This window comes from Anopheles marshallii, chromosome 3 (genome assembly GCF_943734725.1).
Source record: "Anopheles marshallii chromosome 3, idAnoMarsDA_429_01, whole genome shotgun sequence".
Lineage (NCBI taxonomy): Eukaryota > Metazoa > Arthropoda > Insecta > Diptera > Culicidae > Anopheles > Anopheles marshallii.
Genome location: NC_071327.1, coordinates 4,484,692 through 4,504,039, shown reverse-complemented (window position 1 = coordinate 4,504,039; position 19,348 = coordinate 4,484,692).

The following is a 19,348-nucleotide window of genomic DNA, read 5'->3' as shown; positions in this document are numbered from 1 at the left end:
TTGCGCAAATGGTGACTGGAATGGCTTGCGTGTCATTCCAGGGCGACAGTAATTCGATTTCACGCTACGCTATTAGTTAAAAATGTTCACCATCGAAAAGCGTGCCTGGAGGGCTTGAAAGGAGTGCTGGAATGTGTTTGTGCGTGCGTGTGACGTTTTATTTGATCGAGAATGAAGCATCAATTGGTTTTGTACACACAAATTCAATGAAGGTTCTGGTTCGTGTTCCAAGAACGATCGGCCATTGTTAGTTACTGCGCAGTAAGCTGTGCAAATTTTAAAAGCCAGTATAATTGGAGTGATTGATTAGATTTTAAGAAATTGGTGATTGTAGAATAGATTGCCTTATGGTTTTACTGTAAAGGCTAGGAATGTATACCAAATGTACTAAGCATTTAAGTAACAGCGAAGCAGTTGCAAACAGTTGCCTCTTCCAGGAATTTATGAGCCGAAGATTGTCTATTGTAATAACAAGTTACACACTTTCCGGAGTTTACACTATCAAATATCATACGCATTTTTCATTTTTGAGTTATTAAAATTACATCATTGTTCTGTCATCCTGTACATTTTACACCATAGTTATATGTTTTTATTGGATATTTAGTAAGGATATTACCGATAAGGATAGTTTAAGGAAAAATTCCCTTTTGAAACCCTTGAACCAAAGTATCATATCAATCATTCATTTCCCTGCATTTGATAAAAGTAACTTTTGACGTAGAAAATAATAATAAAAACCCCAAACAATCCTACCCATCTCAAGATTATTCATCCATCATCATGAGTGAAATATAAAACAAACAGCGAGAAAAAGTGGAAAAATAGTAGATCAACCTTATTGGCTTCATAATTTATATTCCTTTTGAACAATTTTATACAGTTAAAATTCAGCATCTGGTAAGTTATCACTATAAACTTGCATCTTACTTTTAAAATTTGTCTAATACTTTCCCTTCCTTATTGATTAACCGTTACTGAAATGGCGAACCCGTAAGTACGGTAAATTTTAGTTTGATATTCCATCCCTAAAATGTCCAAAATCAGTTTACAAACCTTCGTCTTTTGAAAGATTTAAGATATTAAGAACAAAGACTAGAAATAATAAATACCAAACATGAAAATGTAAAGCCTTGTAAAGTCCACAAGTGTTTAACGATATGTTTGTTCCATGAGCAAGTACATTTTAATAATCTAATCACCGCTAATATAGTACAGAAACTACACACACACATTTCTGCCTCATATGAAAACGGTTTAGTTGAGCCGTAAACCCATTTACGACCATTTGATCCCATTTTCCAAATCTGCACCGCACGCATTCACCAATTGAAACGAGATCCCGAATGGGGAAATAATTTATCTCACACCCAACACGCAGAGCACAAAGGCCCGAACCCGAACCTCGGTGCGCATCACTGAATAGCTTCTTAAATATCAATTACACATTCACGTAATGTGGTTTGAACGGAATTCCCCAGCTTGCAACCGAATGTAGTCAAACTTGCGAAATGCTCGCTGGGACGGTACTAAGCGCCCGGTATGTAAGTAAAAGCCACTCGAAATAAGCCAGACAACAAACCCTCAAAAACTCCCCCCGGCGGGATAGAGATGGTGGTGAAAATACCGAGAAAGCACACGTGTGAGCGGCGAAGTCATGGTGTGGATTTTTGCTTTAAGACATTCCGCAGCACCATCTTCGGTCTCGAATCGATCCTCGCAACACACCGACACGTTTCGATCGTAAATTCTTTTCGAGTTCCATTCGGATTGTTTGGTGAAAGGCACCGAACCAACGGGCAAAACACACTCTCGAAAAGCTCCAAATGTGCTGGTGTGTGGCGAAAGATACCAACCCACGGAGATGGAGGGCAAAAGCATAAAAACCGGACAGGAATCTCGTTTTGCCGAGTGTCCCAGGTGGCGCACCAGACGAGAGCACCGTTATAGAACGTGCTGAGAGAGAAAAACTTTCACCTCCGTGGTGTTCCAAATTCCACGCGAGGTGGAATGTCCTCTCCCTGCGTGTGTTTTCTTCTGCGAGACTTTAGGAATTTCGTAAGACCGGTTTTGTGTGTGAATCTGAGTGGAGTGGCAAAATCGATCCCGGACAACTTCCCTGCCACTGAGCCAAAGGCACGCTTCGGTGACTTCAAGGACACTTCAAACGGATGCAGGGTGGAAAAGTTCGAACCGTTGCTCAAAGTAGGCTTAGCAAAGTTCGGCGTTAAGCTTCCCATTTTCTAGGCAGAGCATCACCAGGCATTCTCCACGTTGGGTGGACCAAATCTACTCGCCGAATCTTAAACCGAGGATCGTAAAAGTCAGGCTCCGATCGAGACTTGCGTTCGGCTGTTAAAGGTTTTTCCCACCAAGGGAGAAGTATTCAGTTATCATCTTGACATATTTACATTTTTACGCTCCAGTGGAACGCTCGGTGAATGTATGGGGGCTATGTTTGCATACACACATTTCCCCAAGGTTCGCCCTAGTTTTGGATTTGGTTTCACCCTCACGGGCATTTACAGGGGTCCGTATACATTAAACATTATGCTGCGTAACCGCGAGTTGAAACAAGGTCAAATTTATTGCATTACCATACCCCGGAGCAAAGAATTATGATGGGCGCTGTGTTAAAGTTTGCGCTCGGTCGAGCTCTGAAAGTCCTTCAAAGTATTCAACAACAGCAACACGCACACCGAGTGTTGAGGAAAAAGGCAACACAGCAATACAAAGTCCGGGGGTTTCCCACTCCACGATCGTCGGATGTTGCAGCTTCTAATGGAAGCACGGAAGTGGTCCACTCCAGATGTCAGTTTCATCGGTACGTGACCGGTTCCGTTATCTTCCCGCACTGGCGTTGGCTGCTGGCCAAATACAAGCTCACTTTTCTATTATTTTGTAGCGGGGTGGTGAGCATTTCTTGGTTCCCCTTCATTTTTAAGCAGGAAAAAACCGGAACTTGGCGTGTGGAAAAAATAAACGATTATACCGCCGGCTGACTTAGTTCGACTCAAGAGCAGTCCCGTGACTACTTTACCGCGTGTCCGCGTCCTTGAAGTGGAAGCGCAAAGTTTTGCGTGGGAAAAGTTGGGTTGCCTGGGAAAATTAAATTTTCTGCCAGTTTGTGTCGCTCTCGCTGTTGCTATTGTTTGCCGTGAGTATCATCCTCAAGCGGTACCAGTTTTCCTCAACCCCCGACACGACACGGAGGCGTCCGCACGCGCTAGGGCAACGGGAGTGTAGGGTGTAGATTTCATCGGAAAATTTTGATCGCATTTTTGTGCTTTGGGGTGGGTTGGCACAAAAATCGGGGTAAGAAACGGTTTGCGACGGTAAGCTTGAAAGTGATTAATTCAAGCGAGAAGACAGACCGCAGTTCAATTTATCAAGATAAGCAAAAACTTTCGTTGTACGATCGCGCTTTCGAGGGTTTAGCGTTTGAATTCTTGCCGCAATGGTTGGCGAAGGTATGGCTGCCGGTGATTCGAATGTCTTTACAATTTGGGAGGGTAGCTTTAAATCATTTGTACAACGCGAAGTATCGAGCGGAAAGCTCCGAATTGTTCGCTTCCAGACACCATTAAAGTCATTGTTTTCAAGCCCCGATTGGATGAGAAAATTTCCCCCTTTGCCGCCGTTGGATTGTTGGCAGGGTCACATTGTACGCATTTTCTATTCCAACCTCCAATACCACTGACTAGATTGTAATGATAAGCGAAATTTTATGTCATTGCTCTCGATCTATTGGAACTGCGATAAGAAGTAGCTTTAAGCTAGGACCTTGCGCAAGACAAAGCGTATCAAACGGATGAATAAATTTAACGTCTCCAAACTCAACACCATAGCTATTTGCACAAATGATTTACGCTTCGTTCCCGTAAAAAAAATGTGGGTTCCGCTACGAATGCGGCACGTTCGAGTGTTGTATTCTCAAACACACAATTATTCATCGGGCACCTAATCCGACAGTCGACGGTGATGAGACTCAATATTTGCTCGGGGAGCGGCAAAGTGAACTGCGTTCTCCCTGTCGAGAGACACGGGCTTGCGGCACCGGCTATCGGGCACTAAATTATGATTTATGAACTGGGAATTTATTAGATAAATGTTTAATTATGGATCGGGAAAGAACTGCTGGATCGGCAGCCACTTGGCAGGAACATTTCCGGGAAAACGGAAGCTTCTTTTTATCGCAAGCAGAATCCTCGAAGATCCACGATGCGTGGAATGGAATATTTATGAGATACTTTAGAAGAGGCATTCTACATTTAGAATGATTGTCGAGGACAGTTCAGGATGGTGATTATTCTAAGGCAAGTAATACTAATCCACTGGTCATCATGATTGAAACATGCTTTATAAATTTGATGCGAATTATGCTTATCTAAGCAGGCAGGGAAACACGGCAATGTGTGAATATGTTTTCCATTTACGATATTTTTACACTTCGAGAAGTGTACATTCCATCAGCAAAGAGTTGTTTTGAGCAGAAATTTCCCATAGTACCTTTGGTTGCTTAACAGGATTAATGCTTAACAGGCAACATTTTGTAAGCTAGAGTCTAAATTCTCTTACTATTATTTTGTTCGTTAGTCCGGCTTTGAGACCAGCCAACAAACATTTTACGCCAATTTCTAAAGCTTACCGGTACAACACGAAACTAACCACAACAGTCACGAAGAGCTCGTACATTTTTAAAACATTCCCCAATGTCTTCAACCGATTGCAAGATCCACCAGCGAAAAATGCAAGGTCCGAGAAATGAAGGATAAAAGCGTCGCATGTTTAGCTTCTGGGGCGAAAGAATTAGAACTGAAAATTTAATGAACCAACCAAGAACGAATATAGGAAACCCCAAGACGGGTTGGTAAGTGAAATGTGAAGGAATTTATTATTACAAAATCCAACACCGTGCTGTGTTTCCATTCTAACCCCAACTACAAAACCGACAAATCTGAACAGGTGGTATTTTCTGCGCTGCAAAAGTTCCCAACCTTTTCCCAATGTGGCGTTGTTGCTTTGGTCATACCGTCGGATCGTCAGGGATTTCGGGCGCACAGTAGCTCAGCTGTGGTCGATGTTGGATAATTGTATTACAGCTCAATTACATACACCTCTACCGGGGCGAACCACCATGAAGGGATTGGAATGTAGTTGACCCCTTACCAGTCCGACTGTAGCTCATGTTTAACAGCTATGCTTCAACATCTGCTGCCATTCCGGGTTTTGCGGTGCCTGCAGGGCTTTCAAACTTGTTCCTGTGTGTGCGGAGTAATCTGCCGGACCGTACCGAAGCGGAAGAGCAGTCTCAATTTTAGGTATTGCACCAATTTCGATCAAATTAAACAGATTCCTGCGAAACACTCGTCAGGAATGGAGAGCCGCCGGCTATTTCCTAAAGCTCGGCTGTTTGGACTGTGCCCAGAAGAGGTGAGAATGGAGAACGGAAATTTAATTTAATTGTAGTAGAAACTCTGAGATGCGCAATATTCGGCATCCTGACGACAGCATTTGGGTGGATTTCGATTGCAAGGTAAAACTTCCACTGATTTATGCTAAAAAGAGTGCATAGCTGAGCATGTGAGCAAGCTGACCAATATATCATTGTTATGTTAACGAGTCACCGAAAGTAAACCAAACAGCATACCAAATTAAACAGAATAGGTAATTTCTGTTTCAAGATAAAGCACTGTTTTAAATCCTTTTGTTGTTCGATTGAAGCGGAAAATGCAAGCTGACACTCGTTCACAACATGACGGTTTCATGTATGTTTAATACTTCGCTACGCACACACACCGGATAATCAGCAGCTGCATTTCCGAAAATCAACTTTGCCAGGAAATTGTGTATGTTGTATGCGAGACACCCTGTGAAAAGTGGATCCATTGCATCCATTTAGGGAAAGCGAATCTGTCGTAATGAGAATCGGTATTTGGGTGGAGAAACCCGTTCTCCAATGCAACGATGCGTCGGTAACGACCGGTAGTATGTAATGCATCTGGGGGCGGCTTCGCATACTGCTGCAGCTGGAAGCAGACTGAAAAAATATTTAACGATCGTTTCATTCACACGCTGAATCCATTTCCACATTTCCGGTGAGCCCTTCGTGTGTGTGTGTGTATGCGTGTTTGTTTGAGTGTGCGTGTAGGAAAAGGGTGCGCATACAGAGTGTCTGCGTCCATTAGTGGTACGGATTTTCATACATCCTTCCAAGCGGAAGTAAGCACTGCATGCGTCGAGCTGTGGCAATGCACGTGTGTCGTATTGGCTGGCAGCAAAATGGCCAGTAGGTGATGGTGTACTTTTCTTTTTTTTATCTCATTCGTAACCGTTGGGATTGTGCTTTGCAGCTTCCGTTCGCACCCAGGTAGAGGAAAAGCGTGCTTCACGGATGTAATGGAAATGCATCATGAATAAAATCAGGTCGAGAAGCAATATCAAGCATAAAGATAACACAAACCCTCCTCAGAATGTACATCATCTTAAGTGCTTTTAAACTCTCCAAACACAATGCATTCGCACATCCGAGCATTAATGTGAAACGGCTCGAAGCGGAAAGGAAAACAAAAGGCAAGATAAGACGAAAATGCACGCAAATTGCAATGATGCAGCACGAAAAAAGGCTATTCTTGCAGTATTACAGCGGATGGAAACAATAACAACACCCATAAGCATCATGGTGGCGAGCCATTTGCGGAAAAAAGAAAAACCATTATTTGGTGTTTGTTATTCTGCGGTTGGAAAAAAATCTCTCAGACATAAACCGATGGTAAACAGTGAGATTCTGAAACGGTTTTTTGTCCATATCAGGCTTATATTTGAATTTCAAATCTGAAATGCATGTCGCACGTTGGACTACGAATGAACGTTGCGCTGTGGGTGTGGATGCATGTGAAAATAAAAGAAATGGGCTATTACAGCGGTCATCAATGTCGAAGTGCACACAGTACAGTATTTTACATTGTTTGTATTATCAACCAACTTTTGATGTGAATGAATTATTGAATTATTGGTGAATTCCCTTTTTTGACTTAAAGCTCCAGTCAACGTATAGTGTAGCTAGGAAACAAATATGCATAACTTAAGGCGTTTTATCGTCCTAACATTTTTCCCTTATGTTTTGTGTTTTTAAATTAATTTGTATGTTGTTCTTCTATTTAAGAATATTGTAAGAATTTTAAGATTTTTATTTTGTTTTCCTTTCTACCATGAATGGAGTTGGAGCTAGTTACATAAATCGAAAATAATGAATACCCATTTCTGCTCTACTGTTGTTTGGCTACAGAGCAGATGCTTTGGGGTGTTTTTAACGACCAGGACAGTTTGTATCTTGTTTATAATATGTTTTTATAAATATGAAAATAATTACGCTTGCATTTAGTGCCAATTGGCCCAACCCACTTCCTTACACATAACTCTGAATACAGGACAGGACTAACGGAAATAAACATAAAAGTGACGAAAAGATGATTAAATGGTAAACTGTATTTAAATTACGAGGGTTTTATTTTCAATTCATTAAAAAGGTGATGATGGCTGCTGACCATCCAGTACAAATAAAAAAGTGATGGAGCAAACATGCAAACACCATACCTCTGAATTATCTCTGGAATTATAGTTAATTTGACATGCTCACTTGTACTGTAGTATACATTTCAATTGTTTGTTTGTTTTTTTAATACTATTAAAGAAAGAAATCGACTCAAACCATACGTAGATCATACTTGGGGTGGAGAGTCAATAAAATTATGTTCGTGATAAAATAAACAATCAATGTATTATGAGCACAAGCTACCCTTTGGAAATTGTTTGCTTATTTTTATGCTATAATGCTCACAATATCGTTGGCCCGGAAAGATGTCGGAGGGAATATATTTTAAAATTTTGGTGCCATCAAAATGAGCTCAAGTTTTCCTTGAAATCAACTAACACCGCGTAATATCTCGTAACCATTTTGTTGTCAGATGTGGAACAAAATGTGTTTTTCTTTGCTTTGTTTTTAAACCACTCTTAACTGTCCTCCAAATTCAAGTGAGTGTCGTGTAAAATGTGTCCCAGCGGGCTTACAGCTCTGATGTGGGTATGGTTTTTGGTGTTTTTCGAGTTTCGCAGCTGGATTCGCTACGGGCAGTACATCCTGGGTTGGGAACCAGCTGGTGTCCGACATGTATTTTTTGTTATCTTTTTCTACACCATTCCGGTCCCTCCCCCCCATCAACCCATCACAACATGTGTGAGTTTATGTTCTCTTTTCGTAAAAAGCTTGTTAAAAATGTGTCAATACCACGCGCTTCACGCGCGTTAAGGGTTTGTTGTTTTATACCTTTTTTTACTGCACTCAACTTCATAGTAACGCTTCAATCCAATTATGAGCAACAAGGAATGCGCGCCATCTCATTTGTAAGAGCCGTTTGAGAGGAAAACTTTTCTTTAGCACAGTCCATATGAAATAAAAAATCGCCCATACCTCAGTGCAATACAAAAGGCCAGGAGTTCAGTTTTCAATTTCACAGATTAATTTCGCAAAAGAAAACAAGCACTCTACCACGGCCTGCTTGGTTTTATTTTCTACCGGAAACCAATCTGTGTTCGCCCTGATTTGAACCTAATCTGCTGTAACAATAGCCGTGCGTTCGTAGGATGCGTTCACGGGACTGTGGACACTTAAATAAACGGACGTTTCGATCGTTTCGATATTGGGTTGCACCAAAAAACCATTCAGTGATACACCCTGGGGGTAGTTTTGCTGTTGTTGTTGTTGCGGTTGTGTGCGGTGTCCCCGTATGTATGTGTGTGTGTGTGTGAGCGTGTTTAGTAAAGTGTTATCCTGCTTCTAAAATACGGCAGCGAAGGATGGCGAACCATGCTGCCGGCTATCATATCGTCCAACCGCCACATACGCTTTCGTAAATGGAAAACCCACATCTGCCACAACCAAATACGTTGCTTCTTTCAACCATCCTCTCATTCCTCTTCGTACCGTCCTCACCCTTCAATGGAAATACTTGTGCACAATGAAAGAAGGCGAAGCATAAGGATGCCCCTCATCGGATGAGTTTTGATTGTTTTTGTTATTGTTTTAATAATGGAGGGTTTTTTTTTCTTGCTTGAAGTTGTCTTAAACGAAGGTCAATAGGAGATGGTTCCCTGTGTTCGTTTTGAGTGTATTTTTTCTCACAAAACAACTAAAACTGGAACAGAAAAAAAAACGATTAGAAAGCAAAAGAGATAGCCTGTAAGTGGATAGCAGAGAACATGCGCTCTTGGCTCGATTTCGAAATTTTCCAAATTGAATCTAACCTTAAAAACTGAAAGCACCCTCCATCCCTACAATGGCAGAATGCCTTAAGCCAGTTAGGGCATCCATTTGCAGACTTACCTGTTCTTCGTTCTCTCTATTGTTCTGGTTCGGTTTTGGATGACCTTTGCCGTTTATTTTCCCATGACAGCATGCCCGATGTTTAAGATGTTCGTTTTCGAGGGGTAAACCAGTAAACCGGCAGTAAATGTGTGCGTCTGTCGGCACTCGTATCCGCGGGCGGTCTCTTAACAATACACATACACGCGCGCACGCACTCACTTTCAGATGGGATTTCCACGGGCTCTCCAAAGGGACAGAAGATCAAACTGTCCAGAAGGTTACGGAACCTTCTTCAAAAGCGGACCTCGTGTCGTAAATTTACGTGTTACGTCCGCTGGCGTGCAGAATAAAGAAAGGTGAAATAATCAAGAGTGGTCTATTCTAATTTTGACCACTCGTTTTATCCAATGTGTATGTGTGGGTTGTTTGTTTTTTTTTCGTTCTATGTGTTTTTCACATACAACTGCTCGAAATCTTTGAACTCACACTGTTTCCCTCTCCACTGGTATAGGCGGATAAGCAATGGACAGTGTTTATAAACGCCCAGACCCTACCAGGAAGTGTTGGTGAGCAGTGTGGGAAGCATACGCAGAAGATTGGCTGAAGGAAACTATCCAATTTCTCTCACAGATGGCTGTCTCGATCACTTGTCTTGAAGTTGCGATTATAAACGCTTGAAAGAGGATAAAAACAAATAAGCAAAACCCGAAGGGTTCACAATCACCAGCAGCTCGACAAAGCTCGTTTAACTTTTCCACACATAAACAGAAACACACTCACACACGCGTACACTTACAAACACTTATAGCAAGGCAATATAAACACTGACAGCGGCAAAGGTTGATAAGCATCCTTCGCCCCGTAACCGGTGGAGTAATATTTCAGCCGCTTTTGTGCTACTGCAGGGATCGCCTTGTGAGAGGGAAGTTTTTGTTTTGTTTTGAACTATTTTTTGTGTGCTTTTTTAATATTTTCCATCGCCAAGCACCGTAGCTGTACGTGAGAAAATGTTTCCTATCTCACCTTGCCACACGTTGCGTTCACCTCACGTGGGAATGTTATTCTTGCCGTAATGGCTTTCCATTTATCACATTGACTACGGAGTACACCGAGGACATGCAGACACGAGAGCGCGAGAGTGTGAGTGAGATCGGATAGAAACCTGTGAAGGTGACGAGCTTAAGACAGACACGCATACTAGGCGCCCCCACCAAACGAAGGCGAACGTGTCCGGTCAGGACAATTCAGCAAATTACACCTTTACGCTCCCGCATCCTCGGGTGCTTCCGAATGGTGATTTTTTGTTTCATTTTATTTTCTGCATCCTTCATTCGCTGGCCGACGTTTGTATGATGCTTCTATACTTCCTACAACTGGTCTCTCTATCGCTCTCTCTGTCTTTCGCAAGATAAGTTTTTTTTATATTATCCTTCTAGCTTCCATCCCGGATGGTGTCCTTCATGGTCGGATATGAGATGCTAGCTAGTGACATAACGCTAAAAGAGAAGGCAAAAGAAATACCGTTCCTGCCTCGCTGTTGCTACTCCGGTGACCTTTAACATTACGAGCAATCTTGCGAACTGGTAGGGTTGCTTTTGGGTGGAATTAAAGCTACATCAGCACGATCCACTTGTAACAACAAAACGAAAAACGCTATTGTGAGGATAAACGAAGTGGAGAGCTCAATTTCCAGTCAGTTAATCTTCAAACACCTCTAGCAGACATTGCTACCAATATTATTTTCTCCTTCTCATAGGGCAGTGACGTATCAAGTAACACCAAATGTTACGAAGACCTGAACGATATCTTCGATATTGGACCCTCAGTACGGGTGAACTAGAGATGAAGAAGCTGTGGTTAATATAAAGCATTTGGTCTGCTTTGAATTAATTTGGAAAAGCAGAGGAAAATACAGCTCAACGATGATATTTCGAGATTTCTTTTTCACTAAGCAACGCTTCTGAAGTACACTTAATCGTGTTTAAAGTACAATGTTGGGTGCTTAGCAGGAATCGTAGTCGACAACAGTGCGTTGCTAAGGGTGATGAAGGTTTCGTTTTTTTCGCTCAATACGCTAAACATTTCTGGAATTGACATTAATTAACCGTGAATCAGGCCTTAATAATTACATTGTAAGTGTGTTTTTGATAAATATTTCAATGTTGAATGGAAGCAATGTGGAAGAATTTATTACAAATATTCAGCTCGGTTAAAAATGAAATTAAAAATGAAATGAGAAGGAAAATTCTGAAGGGTTGTTGGAATTGAAAAGTTTCGCTCAACTAAAGAAGCTGAACAGCAAAAGTTTGAATAAATTCTTCAAAAAAACGAAAAAGAATGAACATCTTTGAAGGTTGAATGTTCAAAAGAAACATAGTACAGAAAAAAGTAAGAAGGAAGTAAGGTTTTCCATCGTACGGAACTTTGATTGCATTGCAAAATTCAGCTGAAATGTACGGGAATACGTTCTTTTCACTGACTCGCACTTTTGTTTCGTACGGTTCTTTTGGAACTTTTCGTTTTTGTTTAAGCTGAGATAAAATCAGCAAATTGGGGGATGAAAAGTTTCGGCTGTAGTTGTGTGCGGTGGGAAGGCGTGAACCCTAATAAACGGAATCACCCGACCCGGAAAACGCGTGGAAAGCGTCCGGCGTTGGGTCGGTCAACGTTCATCATCTCGTCCAACTGTACGGTCAGTTTCGAGACTGGCGAGTAATTGGATTTATCCACTTTTCCGATGCGGTTGCTGAGTGATAATGATGAGCGGATTTGTTTCCTTTCGTTTTCTTTTTTATCCATTTCTTGCATTTGTTTTCCACGATCACAGTGATGTTGTATTTTGCACACTTTTATCCATGCACGAATGAACGCTGACTGTGGTGAGGGAAAAAGTTTGACCCAGGGCTTGCACGTTGAACTTCCGGTAAACACGCACACGAATCACACGCTCTAGGGCGGGTGGCATGGATCAGTGATTTAATTATCACAAGCACTTTCTATTTCGCCTACCACTGGGACGCACTGTCAGCAATAAGGAAGGGCAAACGATACACAGCCACCCTTTGAGCAGGCACACCCAGTATCTTCCACACAGTCCAAGCACACAGACACACACATACACACTCGTGGGCGTTCATTTGATCCCACCGGCAAATGAAAATCACATGCATAATTTAAAAATCGTTGAAAAAATAAGACCTGTATTGCGCACATTAATGATGTTTTTACTTCACACACCTTATTACTTATTATTCTCGCCTAACGCACGTTTGATTCCGAAAATCCACAACAAGGAAGCAACGCACCGTTAAAATGACGCACCACGGCGGAAGAAAAACGCACTCCGGACAATGGTTCCACTCGTTTATGGGTCGAACCACTGGACCGACTGGGAAAAATCCGTACCGAAACGGGTCGATTCTCGTTGGCTACTGAGAAGCGGTGGCACCGGTCGCGCTAGTCTACGGGCCAAGTCGGCAAAGAAAACGGCCTCCCCAATCATGATGGCCTTCGTCGTTCGGTTGCGCAACCACTTTTCGTGCAAACACGAGCGGGATGAAAACTTATGTTGATGGCCGAACGCCAACGACGAACCGAATGCGATTGGGTTCGGTCTCTAAAGCGAGGCACAAACGGAGTCATTTTGTAGAGACCGGGAACGATTGTTTGAAGTACTGTGGGAGAGAATACGCGAAGGCGAGTGGGAGAATCCTTTAACGGTGAGTATTTTTCTCTCATCGTTTTGGGATGCTGTGAGAGCATATATTTTTTTTTTTGTTTTCGTTCTCTAAACAGGATTGCTTGAAGAGAAACATATTCTCTTTTTCACACTCAAGCTTTTCCCAAAATCCATCCTACCCGATTTCTCACTAATTCACATAGATTTTGCGTGAGCTTTGGCTTGGGCTGAAGCAGTTTGCTTTGCCTCGGGTTACTTCGGCATGGTTGGGGCATCTTGCGCGTCATTCGGGTGGACTTTAAATTGAGGTAGGCAAAGGCAGACGACTGGTCCCAAGGACCCTGTTAGTCCTTGGCAACCGCAACCGAATTGGTCGGGAGTATTTGGACGGAACGAAAAGTAAGAACGGGTTAAGATTTGCCACCTATGCGAGGTGTCTGCTTCCAGGAATGCCTTAATGGTAGAACGGTTCAATTTGTCGTTTATTGCCTTGTGACGATTCATACACCTAGTTATGCGATTATCATTTAGTGCACTACTTACGCCACGCTACGAAGTATATAATTATGAATATTTATTGGTAAATCGGACACTTCCCACAATACTTCTAAAACTAAATCTAATTTAAACCCCAAAAATCCTATTTACCGAGACGAATAAATGCTACTTTTGTTTAACCTCCTGTCCAGCCATCTCATGTTTCATAATTAACCTAATCTGGTCGTGACAAATTTGATTATTTAAAAAAAAACTTCCGTAAATATTTGTAAATAAACAATTTGTCTTGTTATCTGCATCAGTCACAATTCCTAAAATCTTCGCTTTAACACACAATAATTTATTACTGATTCAAACGCACAAAAACCTTCACCATTGAAACCTAACAGAGCAGCAGGGAATTAAAAATAAAACCTATCTGCATAATCATACAATAAATGTCGTACAAAGTTCACATTAATGGTATGTCATGTGCAGTAGAAAAACCTAAGAACGACTATGTGGGAAAAGCAAAACAAAACACCCTGGCCACGCCAACGTAAGCTGGCAGAAAAACACCCCGTGATGGCCCACAACGCTGCACGAATCAGGAAACATAAGAAACGCAAAACGTGTAAACGGATTCCGGCCCAGCCGGTGCAGCGAGGGTGGTTTACGTTGCTCTATCCCACCCGTGAGCTGGCGGTAAGATTATTGCGAGCGACTGCTGACTGACTACTTGGTGCCGGAAATGCTTCATTTTCCATCCCCGAGCCTATCGGGCGTACCCTGTACGTCGCAATGTGCCGGAAAACAAGTGCGAGTTTGATTTATTTGTGATTTCATTTGTTGTTGCCAGGCTTTTTTGCCGTTTGTTGCTGGATGCGGGTATGAATGTTGCCGGAGTTTTTTTTTTTTTCATTCGAGAATGGCAAAACACTCATTGGATTGATGATTGTTTAGGTGGGGGATATCGTTCATGGAGCATTGCCGACATTGTTTTTTTTTGTCTAGTGAAAGTGTCTTGATTGCCAATCAAACTGCAATCATTTTCCTAAATCGGTTCCCCATGTTTTGTGTGATTTTCCGGAAAGATATTAGTTAGCAAATCGATCGTGGTAACCGTTTCTGGGTACAATGGAATATAAAACAAGTAAAATTTAGGACTTATGCTCGGGCATTCGACTTGTGTTTGCTATGCAGTTAAGTGGTCATCTTATTCTTCGAAATGCACTTCAATCAACACGTCGGACGTTCTCTGCTGCCTTGCTTGATCCGATTATTTCATTGAGTAAACATAGAAACCAAACGTATGCAGCTCAGTCTAGAGCGTTCTTCCCAGGTAATTGTTTACGATCTGTAAGCCACCGAAGCCTGAAACGTATTTATCAATAATGCCAGTCTAGATAAAGTGCACAAACTATCAGTAATTGGAATGTTCAATACTTCTGGTGTTTGTTTTGGTACGAGAGGAAGATAATAAAAGAACGTGCCACAGTAAACTAAAGGTCTATAACGTTCAAGTCGATCTCTTCAACTTCCGACAGTGTGATGACTTGTCGTACAGTATTCTTCACAATAATGTTAGTAATGTATTTCGATAGTACTATCAACAACATGAATTTGGTATAATGCAAGGAAGAAGTACTACTAACTACAAACAACATTTCACTGGAATGGAATTGAGTTGGAACTTCAAGCTTTAAGAAAGGAACTGTTAATTACAAGTTTTTATTCCGGGATTTAAGGCATTACACCTATCCAAACACATATTCGCACTTACTTTGCACACCAAGGAACTTTCGCACCTCGAACAAAGATGATGAATGCTACATCGCGCTGGATGGAGAATAATGTGACGAAGGAACGGACGAACCGCATGGAAATGATACGTCCGCCCTAAATATTACCCATGCAAATCCGCTTTAAAATTCATCATTTTCCAAGCGCACCGGTTTTGTTTCGGTAGGCTTAAAAGGTCCTTTCGTTCGATTCGCTGCGTGCCAAAAGGGACACACCGCGGTACGAATTGTGAAGCTTGATTTGGTGTGCCGGAAACCTCCAAAATGCCTAAAGTATGACACCGAAATATGGGAAAGTTTTTCAGCTCTACTTCCATTTCCATTTTTCCATTCGCGCCTGGTAATGTTTAATGAATGAAAATGTTCCTTGCTGCGGTATCAAAACTGGGCCAGCAGGCACAACAACTGCAACAAAAAAGCACAGTTAAAGCGAAGGTTAACCCAATGGGGATGCGTGAGAATGTTTCAACAAGCGAAAGCAATCGTCATGAGTCCAAGGCCAAATGGAAAAAAATCGAGGGCAGCAAAAATGGATACTGCGAACTGTTTGGATGGGATAATTACCTCCCCTTTTATTACTTTAATATGAAAAAAAATCCATCCCATTCGAGTCATCATTTTCGGTTCGAGTTCGCTACGTTAGAATGAAGAATGGTTACCATTAAAACAACAACAAACAACTCACAAAGAAATGGTCAAACGAGAAAAACAAAACAACAAAACAAAGGCCACCCGCACCCTGATGCCTTTTAAACGTTGAGCACCGTATAAAGAAGCGTTTATTTGGAGGATGGTTGGAAAATGAGCTACTTTTCACCGAGTGAGCTGCTTATATAACCTTCATTAGCCAGTTCACGCACCCTTTCAGAGGGAATGGGGATGCTTTAACGTCCACTTCCATCCCTTTTTCGAGGTGCTTTTCCTGCATTTATCTCATGCTCGCTTTTTCGAAAAATGAAAAGATGAATGTTTGAGCCTTTTGTTACGTTCTGCGCTGTGAATAGTGAATGGAAAGTTATGTTTCTATCGCCTTGTTCTCTCGCCCTCTGCCCTGCCAGCCGTCGTGCGGTAAAACTTTCGCGCATTTCTATAGAGCTGATTTGGTGCACGGTAATGCCGGCACGTAAGCGCCCAGCCAAACGGCCAGACATTAAAGCACCAAAATCTGCCACCCTACAACCCCCCCGCTTTTTGTAATGTTGGTGGCGTTCATTGCTGAAAGTAAACGGTTCCCTCCCGGCGGTATCGCTAAAGGTCTCGGATGGGAAGCAAATTATCTTCACAAAAAGGAGTGATTTCTTGCAGAAACCCATCCGCTCACCTCACAACACCAACACCAACCGCCCCATGGGGGGTGCAATGGTATCATCACACAATACAAGACAAATGCGGCGCGGTGAACGGTAAAGCAAGCGCCATACACACCGTCCGCCAACCATCTCATGAAAACTGTTTACAAATGCTAAATTATGAAATTATGCGCATAATGAAAACTACATTCACGCTACACATTTTGCCACCCACATACACACACCACTTGGTGGAGTGGAGTTTTGGATTTTATTCGCGGTGTAGAGGAAGCTTTCGACAATTCCACCAAAGAAGAAGCTTTTACGGTGTGAAAATGTGCAAAAAGATGGAAAAAAAACTTTCGTTGCGCTTATGTGTTTTAATTCCATGTAAACCAGCGTTTAGACCAGTACTGCTTCCGTGTGCTTGATGTGTGTGGCAGAACAGTTCGCAGGAATTTGATTGTGCCACGTGTTACAAGCTACTTGGAAGTCATTAAGATGATGTATGGGAAATCGAACCAGACTGGAGGTGAGCATTAGTCTTGTTGCTCGTTATGCTGGCAGCACGCAATAATTCTTACCACATGCTAGATTTCGATCGGGTTGTCACCAGCCGCTTATAATCGGTTCAGACCGGAAAACACTGCTTTATGCTGCTGTCGGTGAGGCCATTAATTTATTTATCCCATCTTCGGCAGCGCGAATGTGTACTGTCAGTGAAGTTCAGCTTGCGGCCGGATTCTACGCAATACTTATGGGAAGGGAAAAAGCACCACCCGATTGGTGACAGTTGAAACGGTTGCCACTTTGTGCGGAAGCCAATCAAACACACACCTTTCAGTGAAGCGTCCCGCCTTATACAGCGGTGGAATGAATTCGTTGACAAACAAATGTGACACATCATTAGACGCCGGCCTTAGTGAACCATGGTCACGTAAAGCTCGTTATTTTTCGAACATCGTCTTTACACCTTTCTCCTCGGTTGTTTTACCATAATGGCGTGTAAGTAGTACGATTAGCTGCGCGATCAAAAGGCACCCGAAAAGCCGGCATCAAATTGGCGTCAAAGCACCGGGCACTCCCACGCTCCCGGCTAAGCTGCGTGATCTAGCTCGTAAATCTTGCTAACGAGCATAAATCATACACGAAAAGGTGGAAAAGTTAATCCACAGACACATACACACACCCGCACACACACGCTCGCGCCTTGGAACCGGGTTCGCCCGGTGTGGAAGCTTTTGAGGTGGGCTTAAAACAATCAAGCACAACCGGTGCTAAAACTACTTTCCGTGCACAATACACATCGTGTAAGGGATTGTCGGATGGTGTTAGAGCAACGTGTTTGTTGACAGTGGCGTGTCGCTTTGGTGTGGCTGAGTGGGAAGAAGTTAAATTGATTTTGAAAACATCGTTTAATGCTGGAGGAATAATCGTACCATCTTCAATGGTTGCCCATTCTATCGTTCTTAATTGCTGATGGAATGCAGCATGAGGGTAGTAGAAAATTTAATTTGCATAATATCCGGTGAATAGCAGAACCTATAAAGCGGTTTATTTGTTTTACTGACAAATATTGATTCTGAGTTCAATCATTAATTAAAAAAGACTATTTGGTCATATGTGGTAATAATCCCTTAAGCTCCTCCAAACAAAAAGCAATTGCCTGATTTTATACACGAAATTTTTCGCTGATTTTGTTTCCAATACATTTGATTTGGTATGATACATGATTTTGGATGAATGATTATGACATAAAATTATGTTAGCTATTTTAGCTAAGCATACAATGTTTAAAAGACTTGTTAGATATTTTTCTCACAGGACACATCACACTAAAATGGAAAATATATTCGCAAACAATTCTTCACTGCCACTTCACACTCTGCCTCAAAACCCCACCGTTCAACCCGTTTTGCTTATGCAAATGTTCGGCAAAATACTAGTCTATCTAACCCGATCGCTACGCAAAATATCGAAACTCAGCATAATCGCTCCCCTGAGCGCTCTTCCCCGTTCATTCTTCCCCCGCCCCGCTGGCGTAATGTCGTCCAACAACGCCCCCAAAACGTCGTGACTTTGCGTGACTTTATCTAGACAAGCGTATCCATTCACCAAACAAAAAGCCATAGCAAACGCAATAAAACCCATGGCCACCCGTGCGGTTCGCGATACGGCCAACAATACTGCCACGCGCGAAAGGAAGCGCGAAAGAAAAGCACTCACACACACGCGCGCGCGCGCAAAGCGGCACCGAAATCGTCTCCCATTCCCAAGTATTACTTTATGAAGCGTTCCATTACTGACAAATTTATCGTTCGCATAAAATCAAACAAAAAATGGTCCACCCCGTGAAGCGGTTCGGTGTGGAAGCGCGTAAGGCATGGGGACGTTTTGCAAAAATAGTAACCCCATCCCGTTCGCACCATAAAAGCACCAAATAAAACCTTGCCCTAACCCGAACCAGTAGATTAAGATCACTTAAGTGAGCAGAAATCCCGGGGTCAAAGCTTTGCGTCGGAAGTTTCTACCGGTGGCAGGTTTGTTTGGTCGTGGTTGGCACCGCACCGTAAAAGGCTTCACCCATTTTCTTGCGCTGTGAGAGAACCATATTTGCAACCTAATTGAAATTGATTCGAAACCAAATCAAGCGAACGAAAAACAAAGCGTTAAAGTGCAACAGCAATAGCAACAAAAAAAAAAGTTCTGCTGAAAAGAAAAATGGAAGACAAGATGG